General features: G+C 44.8%; 1 protein-coding gene across 4 annotated transcripts in view; it reads left to right on the top strand.

Annotated features, from left to right (window-relative positions):
• The first annotated feature begins 7,985 nt into the window (after positions 1 to 7,985).
• myo6a (myosin VIa) overlaps positions 7,986 to 9,891 on the top strand; it is a 150,738-nt gene continuing 148,832 nt past the window's right edge. For 3 of the 4 annotated variants that reach the window (XM_078405157.1, XM_078405156.1, XM_078405153.1), the window contains exon 1: positions 7,986 to 8,111. The gene's annotated coding sequence lies outside the window, so the exon portion shown is untranslated. The other variant, XM_078405155.1, reaches the window with a different exon arrangement.

Here is a 9,891-nt window from a genome sequence, read left to right as displayed (position 1 = left end):
TTGTGAATGAAAACGTTTGTTGGTAGTCCGGCAAGTATCTCTTGTTCCAATATCTCCTTGAGGAAGCAATTTTGAAAAAACAACTCAATGTCATATAAAGGAACCGCAGATGCTGATTTATACCAAAGATAGACGCAAAATGCTGGAGTAACTCAGTGGGTCAGGCAGCATTATGCTGAGTTACACCTGCTTTTTGTGCACATCTTTGAAAATAATTAACTTTGCTGAGATGTTGATACCCTTTTTGACTTTATGCCAGATTTGCAGTTCCATGCGTTGCTCAGACATGCTTCTGTTTCTTTGGCAAAGGTCAAGATGCATTTCCATACCACAAAATGGGTGTAACGCAATGGATGAATTAAGGACCACGATTTCTATTATGTAGACAAATTGGTTATAACATAATTTAGATTGGGAACTGGAGAACCATTGGAGCATGGAGCCATTAGAACATGGAACCATACAGCACAAAAACAGACCCTTTGCCTATAATGTCTGTGCCAAACATGATGCCAAGACCATCTCTTCGCTTCCTGGGCATAATCGATATCCCTCCATTCCCTGTATAATTCATGTGCCCGTCCAAAGCCTTAAATGCCACTATCGTATCTGCCTCAACCGCCAATCCCAACAACATGTTCCAGGCACTCACCACTCTGGCCAAGTTTACCCTTTCCCATGACATTGAAAATATTACAAAGGAGCTGCATATTCAAGGATGGCTCCTGCTAACATGTGCAAAATCTTAATTCCCTTTCAGTACAGAATGCAAGAATGATCCAGTACATGTGGTAAGGTTTAAATTACTGATCAGGTGAATATACGGTGGGTCAGGCGGCATCAGTGAAGGGAATGGACAGACGATGTTTCAGGTTGGTACCCTTTTTCAGCTTGATTGTAATTGGGGAGGAGGGGTTGGTGGTGGGGGAAAGAAAGCTGGAAAAAAAGAGGTGGAACAAAATCTGGTAAGAGTCAGGTTGATGCAGGAGCAAGGGGAGAGGGTGTGATCGTAAGATGGATGGAATAAGTTAATAAGCTCTTTCTGGTCGTGTGTTGAAAGTATGAACAGATGAAAGCTTGTGTAATGATAGTATTGGGGATAGTGGGAAGCCGAGCTTAGTACAAGTAACAATTTCATTGTTGCATTTTGGGACATGTAACATTATATACTCTTGACTCTTGAATGGAAACAATCTTGCAATTTTATTATGTTTATCACTGGGATATTTTGAAATGCCTCAGCCATTGAAACCAGCTTTTGAAACAAGGAAACACTTGGGTTCTGCTTTAATGATATTGCAATATTTTAGAAATATTTGGATAGGTACATAGATAGGATAGGATTAGATGGATAGGCCAAATGCAGGCAAGTGGGACGTCTGGATGGGACATGCTGGCCGGATTGGGCAAATTGGGTCGAAGGGCCTGTTTTCATGCTGTATGACTATGTAGGATGAACAGTGCTGGAGATCATGGTTGCTCTCTTATTGTCCAGAACTAGGTGAGAGGGTTGAGAGGGCTTTGCTCAACGTTTGACCAAATGATGGCGGGAAGGGTCTGGGGGAGTGATGTCTCAGTTCTGTTTCATGCTCATGTGAGTGGAATCTGAGCCACTTGGTGGTGGTGCTGCCACCTACTGGGGGGGGGGGGGCATGCAAAATGCCAGCTATCTCCTCTCCATTAGTCTGAAGAAGGGCACAAAGTGCTGGAGTAAATCGGCAGGTCAGGCAGCATCTCTGGAGAACATGGATAGGTGAGGTTTCAGGCATGGAGTGAGAAGAGGGAGTGACTGGGGTGAGAGGGTAGAGAGGGCTTTGCTTAACGTTTGACCAAATGATGGTGGGATGGGCTGGGGGAGTGATGTTTCCATTCTGTTCCATGCTCATGTGATTGGGTCGATCGACTGGGCTTGTATTCACTGGAATTTAGGATGAGAGGGGATCTAAAAGAAACATATACAATTCTTAAGGGATTGGAAAGGTTAGATGCAGGTAAAATGTTCCCGATGTTGGGGGAGTCCAGAACCAGGGGTCAGAGTGTACGAATAAGGGGTATGCCATTTAAGACTGAGATGAGGAGAAAAAAATTCACCCAGAGAGTTGTTAATCTGTGGAATTCTCTGCTACAGAAAGCAGTGGAGGCCAATTCACTGGATGTTTTCAAGAGAGAGTTAGATGTAGCTCTTAGGGCTAATGGAATTGAGGGATATGGGGAGAAAGTAGGATCGGGGTACTGATTTTGGATGATCAGCCATGATCATATTGAATGGCGGTGCTGGCTCGAAGGGCCGAATGGCCTACTCCTGCCTGCACCTATTTTCTTTGTTTCTATAAGACTGGTTCTTGGTTATGCTGGCGGCCTTGCCGAGACAGCGTAAAGTGTAGATGGTTCTATGTTCTACAATGTCTTGACCTGAAATTGTCCACTGCATTGGTGACTTCACTGCTTGAAATCAAAAGGAATCATCCCCGGTATGTATACAGTGTACAATTGATACTCATGGCCAGCATGTGGCGACAGATACCATTTATATGCTGCTGCACTAACTCAATGTCACAAGTAATTAGCAGTGCTTGTGTTACCTACACACCTAAAGCAAATCTCCAATATCTGCCCTGTTTTGATGAGCCTATCATTAATGCTACTTAACTCAGTTTTATTTCCTGTGTCAGGTAATGAGAGCAAGCCTTCTGCTCATGATTGTTCTATCATTCAGTCGATTTATACATCAAGTATTTTGCTTGGGCAGCTGACAACCCAGCGGTATGAATATGGACTTCTCTAACTTCAAGTATCCTTTGCTTTCATTCTCTCTCCATCCCTCCCCCATCCTAGTTTGACTAATTTCACTGTCCTGATTAAATTTTACTGCTTGTATGCCTCGTTGTTATCTTCCCCACAGCTAGCAATGATCCATTCTATATTTCCTTGAACTGCATCCCCTTTGATCTCTTGTTTTTACAACTTACCCTTCCATATCTCTGTCTCCCCTCCCCTGACTCTCAGTATGAAACATAGAAAACATTAAAAAATAGGTGCAGGGGTAGGCCTTTCGGCTCTTCGAGCCAGCACCGCCATTCAATATGATCATGGCTGATCATCTAAAATCAGTACCCCGTTTGTGCTTTTACCCCATATCCCTTGACCCGAAACGTCACCCATTCCTTCTCTCTGGAGATGTTGCCTGTCCCTCTGAGTTACTCCAGCATTTTGTGTCTATCTTTGGTGTAAACCAGCATCTGCAGTTCCATCCTACATGTACATCAAGTACATTTGCTGTTTTAACTTATTAGACTTTAAACTTGAGAGATAGAGCATAGAAACAGACATTTTGACCCATTGAGTCTTCGCAGACCAGCAATCACCCCGTACACTAGTGCTATCCTACACACTAGGGACAATTTACAATCTTTATAGAAACCAATTAGCCTACAAACCTGTACGTCTTTGGAGTGTGAGAGGAAACCTACACGGTCACAGGGAGAATGTACAAACTCTGCGCCGACAGCACCCATAGTCAGGATCGAACCCGGGTCCCTGGTGCGGTGAGGCAGCAACTCTACCACTGCATCACTGTGACACTCACTTTTGATCTTAATCTGAGAGTTATCCTTGTATCATCCACTGGCCTTTTCCCTGAGAATCCTCTGTCTAAAGTCTATTCCCAGCCCCTTGGGTGCTGCCTCAGTGTAATCTGCTATTCTTACATTCTTGTTCTTAAGTATGATTGTATGAGAAGCTATTTAGTAAGATTTTAACTGAACAGTACACAAAGGTATTTTACTGTACCTAGATACATGTGATAATAATGTGCCATTAATGTGCCAAAATAAGGTGCCTAAACTACATTTACATCAGGTTGTGGAGGAAACATAAATGCAGTGAGGGACACATGGAGATGCAGATGTTGGAATCTTGAGCAAAACAAACTGGGAGAACTTCAATGCGTCATTGAGTAATACAAGATGGAAACGGGGCCTTTGGCCCAACTTATCCATGCTGATCAAGATGCCCATCTAAGCTAGTCCCATTTGACCCATATCCCTCTAAATCTTTCCTAAACCTGTCCAAGCACCAAGCGTGAAGGGAATGGACAGGTGACGTTTCGGGTCAGGACCCTTCTTCAGACTGATGGTAGTAGGGGGGAGGAAGTTGGACTAGAGGGGTGAGAGTGGGACAAAGCTTGGCAAGTGATAGGTGGATCGGATGGAACTGCAGATTCTGGTTTATACTGATAGACACAGTGCTGGAGTAACTCGGCTGGTCAGGCAGCATCTCTGGAGAAAAAAGATGGATGATGTTTCGAGCCAGAACCCTACTTAAGGCAGAAGAAGAGTCCTAACCCAAAACATCACCCATCCTTTTTCTCCAGAGATGCCGCCTGACCCGCCGAGTTACTGAGTTACTCCATCTCTGTCTATCAACTGACACATAGATTGGAGGGGGGGGGGGGGGTTGATTGACAGATGGGTGGAGTAAGAGACAAAGTGGTAAAAATGCAGCTAGTGCAGACTAATTACTTTGTGATTATAAATAAGTGGGATTTAATAAGAAGAGAACAATCCTTTGCATGCATCCCTGGCACTCCAGAATGATATTTTCTCATTTTGAAAATGTGGTGATGCAGCACATGGATATCAAGTGGCTGTTGAATTAAACTTGCCTGCTGTGTCGCCTTTCATGCTAGGATAGAATAACGGCACAATAATTGCTCTGAATAAGCTTAGATTTCCACGCAGTTTAAAAAATGCATGAAGACCAGGTGCACATGTGCTGGCTATTTCCCCACTATTACCTCATGCACTTTAGCTCACGTTACACCTGCCTAATTTCCTTAATATTGCAATGGCTAAACATGTCCAGTTTGTGTCTCTGTTCACATAATATAATTTTGTAATAAACAGCAACTTTTTTAAACCATTCAATTGTTAATTTGCCCATTAATTTACCTCTTTGGAGACATTTGGATGACTTATCCACTCCCTCCACCCCAGAGGCAATTTTATTAAGGCCAATTCATCTATAAAGCTATAGGGTCTTTGGGATGTGGGTGAACATGCAAACTCCCCATGGACAGCACCCGAGGTTAGTATCGAATGCAGATACCTGGCCATGTGAGGCAACAGCTCAACCAGATGCACCCCTGTGCCTACACAGAATAGGTTACAAGGAAATGTCTGGGAATAGGATTGATGGGACCACTTTGGGATCTGATCGGGACTCGATGGGCTGAATGCTCTGGATTCCTCCCATGCCCCAATGAGATGTGTGGGGCAAGTTCTTTTAACAGAGAGCACTGAGTGCCTGGAACATGCAGCCAGGATTGGTGGTTGAGATAGATACGATAGGGGCATTTAAGAGGTTTTTGGATAAGCACATGGATATGCAGGGAATGGAGGGATTTGGATCATGTGCAGGCAGAGGCGATTAGTTCAATGGTTCTCTTATTATCACGTGTATGAAGGTACAGTGACATTTCTTTTGCATACAGATTAGTAAGATTATTGCCATCGTTCGAAATGGACACTGCAGGCTGAAGGGCCTGTTCCTGTGCTGTCCTATTCTATGTTGTCACAGAATGTTAAGTCGCTGCTAACATGCAGCTCCGTGGCCCTGTTTCAGAATCTCACGCCCACGGAACGCTCTTTGTCAGCAAAGCCCAGGGCCGGTGGGACGGGTTTGACTTCTCCGCTCAACTTTCCATCCTTAAAATCACCCTTTCATCCCGTAACTTGTGCAGACTAATACATTGTTTCTGTTGCTATAGAATGCAATGCAGACCCACATCGGTACAGTGGTGCAGCTGATGAAACTGCTGCCTCACAGCGCCAGAACCTGGGTTCGATCCTGACCTCTGGAGTAGTGTGTGTGGAGTTTGCACATTCTCCCTGATACCATATTGAGTTTCTTCCGGGTGCTCCGGTTTCCTTCCACATTCCAAAGACGTGCAGGTTTGTAGGTTAAGTTGTGCTCTGTAAATTGCCCCCAGTGTGTAGGGAGTGCATGAGAAAGTGGGATAACATCGCACTAGTGTCAATGTGTGACTGATGGTCAGCATGGACTCGTTGGGGCAAAGGGCCTGTGTCCATGCTCTAAGCCAGACGAATGCAAACCTATCAGTGATACAGCGAGTCCTGTATTGAGAATGTAATGAGCCACACCCTATAACATTGTCACAGGATAAAATTAATTGCTCGTCTCCGTGATGGTGACAAATGATCTCAGTGCTGCTGCTTTGACTGACAATGTTATAAACTAAAACAAGCCGCTCCTGTTAATGGCATGAAATGCATTGTCCTGCTCTCTGTTGAGTCATAGAGCCACACAGCATGGAAACTGTCCCTTCTGCCAAACTCATGCATGCCGACATAGATGCCCCGTTTAGAGATAAGGTGTGGAAACAGGCCCTTCTGCCCACCGAGTCCACGCCAACCAGCAATCATCTGTACACTGTTCTATCCTACACACTCAGGAGAATTTACAGAAGTCAATTAACCTACAAATCTGCAAGACTGGAGTGTGGGAGAAAACTGGAACACCCGAAAAAACCCACGCAGTCATAGGGAGAACACAGCCTGTGCTCGTCCCAAATGCTTGTACCCATCTGAATGTTCCCTTTCTTTTGGTTGCACTGCAGATTCTGGCTTTGCATTATTATTAATTTAGTTTAGTTTATTAGTGTCAGATGCACCGAAGTACGGTGAAGAGCTTTTGTTTGCACATTATCTAATCGTAGAAACGACTATACATGAATACAATCAAGCTGTCCACAGTGCACTGTAAAGGAATAAGGGTGCAACATATAATGCAAGATATAACATTGAAGTCTGATAAAGTTTGATTAGAGATAGTTTGTTCCTGATTATTTATTGTCACACTGATTATTGTATTCTGATAAAGTCTGATTAAAGATAGTTCATGTTTAGGGAGGAACTGCAGATGCTGGTTTATACTGAAGATAGACACAAAATGTTGGAGCAACTCAGCGGGTCAAGCAGTATCTCTGGAGAAAAGGAACAGATGGCGTTTCGGCTCGAAACCTGTCTGAAGAAGGGTTCTGTCCCTATACATCTGTTTTTTTTTCCAGAGATGCTGCCTGAACTGCTGAGTTGCTCCAGAACTTTGTGCTTACCTAAAGATGGTTCATTATTGATTATTGTATATTTATTTGTGTGTTATTGTGTAATATAAAGATGCAGAGTAAGAATTTTATCGTTTCATTGCTGGTACATATGACAATGAAACACTCTTGAATCTTGTATGGGGTGATCTTTGGTTGGCGCAGACTTGGTGGGCCAAAGGGCCTGTTTCCATGCTGTATCTCTAAACTCTAAAGTAAATTCTAAAATCTTGAGAGGGTAGAGGGCGAAACAATGACATTTTCATGTTCCGAAGGGGCACCAAGGTTAGCAGAAAAAGCACCAAGGAACTGCAAATGCTGGTTTATACCAAAGATTAACACATAGTGCTGGAGTAACTCAGCAGGTCAAGCTGCATCTTTGAAGAACATGAATAGGTGACGTTTCAGGTTGGAACCGTTCTTCAGACCTGAATCTTTGGCAGAATTAGAGTTTGAGGGGGTGGGAGTTGAGAAGGATGGAAAGACATCCTACCAAGGGCAGGCAGGGCGCAGAGCCTAAATGGCTGTATCCATGGCTTCTAACCGGAGAAAGGGAGAGGTAGGTGAGGTCCAACCCGAGGAACTGGTGGGGCAGTCAAGCATCCTTACCTGAGGGGGAGGTGAAGAGAGACTGGATGGCTCGGGTGATGATGAAGTTGTGGGGACCAGGGAAATGGCAGAGGGCATCACATGGATGTGGACCAGGAGGCCGGATGGATGGAGCCAAGGTTTTGGACAACCTGCCTTGGGTGTGGGACCTTCCCCTGTCTCACCTCCGAAGGTGTGAAGCCTGAGCCCCAGGTCAACCTTCCAACATCTTCACTCAATTATGGCACATGGGGGCGGGGTTATGGAAGACGGGGGCGGGGTCCTCGCTGACGTCACGCCGTTCCCAGGCCGGCTGGCGGGGGCGCGCCGGGTCCGGGCGCGCGCACTGGTCGGACCGGCCCGGGAGCGGCGGCGGAGCAGCACGGGACTCGCGCTGAGCACGGTGAGGGGAGCGCGGCCCCGGGACCAGGGCGCCCGGTGGGTGATGGGGGGAGAGAGGGGGGAGTGAGGAGGAAGGGTCGAAGTGGGAGTGAAGGGAGAGGGGGAAGGATAGGGGGGGGAGTGGAGTGGACTGAGCTAAAGAAGACGAGGAGGGAGGGAGGAGAGTAAAGTGAGGTGGAGAGAGAGAGAGAGAGGGAGTGAGGTGGGGAGGAGGGAGGAGTTGTCGGTCGGTGGTCGTGAGTTATGTTGGTCACGGGAGGGAGGGAGGGACTGAGGGGGTGATGTGGTTTGCAGCTTTCGGGGTGGGTGGGAGAGAACAACTGGCAACCTCTGGCACTGCTTATCCCTCTGCTGAATCTCTGTGCAACTTCCTGGTCTGTTCAGGAAACTGGAGTCTTTTGCTCCTGACGCCGCTGCCTCTGTGTGTGGAGTTGTGTGGCAGCTCTCCATGATGGTATTGGGTGCTGTCACTTTCCCCTTGTTCTTGTCCCGTGGGGTAGTTGGTGTTTAAATTGTCTGCATATCACAAAGAATGAATCTGCCCTCGCCTTTCTTTCATTGGCAACTGGAGCGACACACTGCACACCATAAATAAACAAAAAATCTAAACTATCCTAAATACTTTCCAATAACTGGTCTTAATGGTATAAAGTGTCTCACCACTGCCTTAATATTTAAGTTGTTTTGTTTACCGAGGAGGTTTCATCTTAAAGGAAACTTCATGTATGTTGTCACCAAACAAAGTGATCTTTGCGATTTGCCAATGATGGCTTGTTGGAAGTTTGTACTATCTCGGTTTGGACTAAAATCCTTCCATTCATTTCAGTGTAAAACTGGTCTTTGTTTGGCAATGGACTTGCATTTTTTGCTACTTTGCATTGTTCGTCAGTTTGTTCTATTATTACTGGATGTTGGTGTTTTTTCATTTTAGCTCGTTAACAATATAGTTTACTGTCATGAAATTAAGTGTTTAATTATATGTACAGAAATGAAATTCGTACTTGTGACATGGTTTTACGCACATACAACACTAATGATGAATTAAAACAATTCATTTGTGTATTGGCTCTGAATAGCCATCGTGTGTGACGAATCGAAGACAACTGTATTTGTTGTGATATTTTGCTTTCCGGTGTGAGATGCTGGTTTGGTGTGGAGCTGGGGAAAAGCTTTGATTAAGATGATTTTGGAAATACTGACTTGTTTTCATTAATCACAACATTTAAAGTGAAGGAGCAAATAATGACGGTTTTATTTGATAAACACACAAGTGTCAGCTTATGTCTAAAAAGAGAAAGATGACGTACCTTGTGTAATGAGTGACTGTTTCAGGTGCGGAGTTGTACATTCTATATTTCTGGTTTCCAACATGTGTTGTTTTTGTTTCACTTTGACCTGGATTAAGAGCAGTCATGCAGTAAATTGCCTTTAGTTTCCTGGTGTAAATATATACATCTTGCGCTATGATCCTGTTGGAAATCGAGGCAATTGGGATATCAAAGCATCTCGTATAAAATGTGGACATGATGTGCTGATACCTACTGTTCGCTAACATACTTAAGACAGTTCAGGAACAGGAGCCAGGAATGAAGCTGAAACTCGAGCATTGTGCATTATATAAAGCACAAATGCCCATTGCTTTACGCAGAGTGCTGGCTGGATTAGGGGGTATTAGCAACAAGGAGGGGTTGGTAAAACTTGACAAAGTGATGGAGTAACTTAGCAGGTCAGGCAGCATCTCTGCTGAACATAAGTTTGTAAGTTCTCGGAGCAGAATAGGC

This window comes from Rhinoraja longicauda, chromosome 9 (assembly GCF_053455715.1).
Source record: "Rhinoraja longicauda isolate Sanriku21f chromosome 9, sRhiLon1.1, whole genome shotgun sequence".
Lineage (NCBI taxonomy): Eukaryota > Metazoa > Chordata > Chondrichthyes > Rajiformes > Arhynchobatidae > Rhinoraja > Rhinoraja longicauda.
The sequence above is the reverse complement of the archived record's forward strand: the minus strand, read 5'-3'. Positions and strand labels throughout refer to the sequence as shown.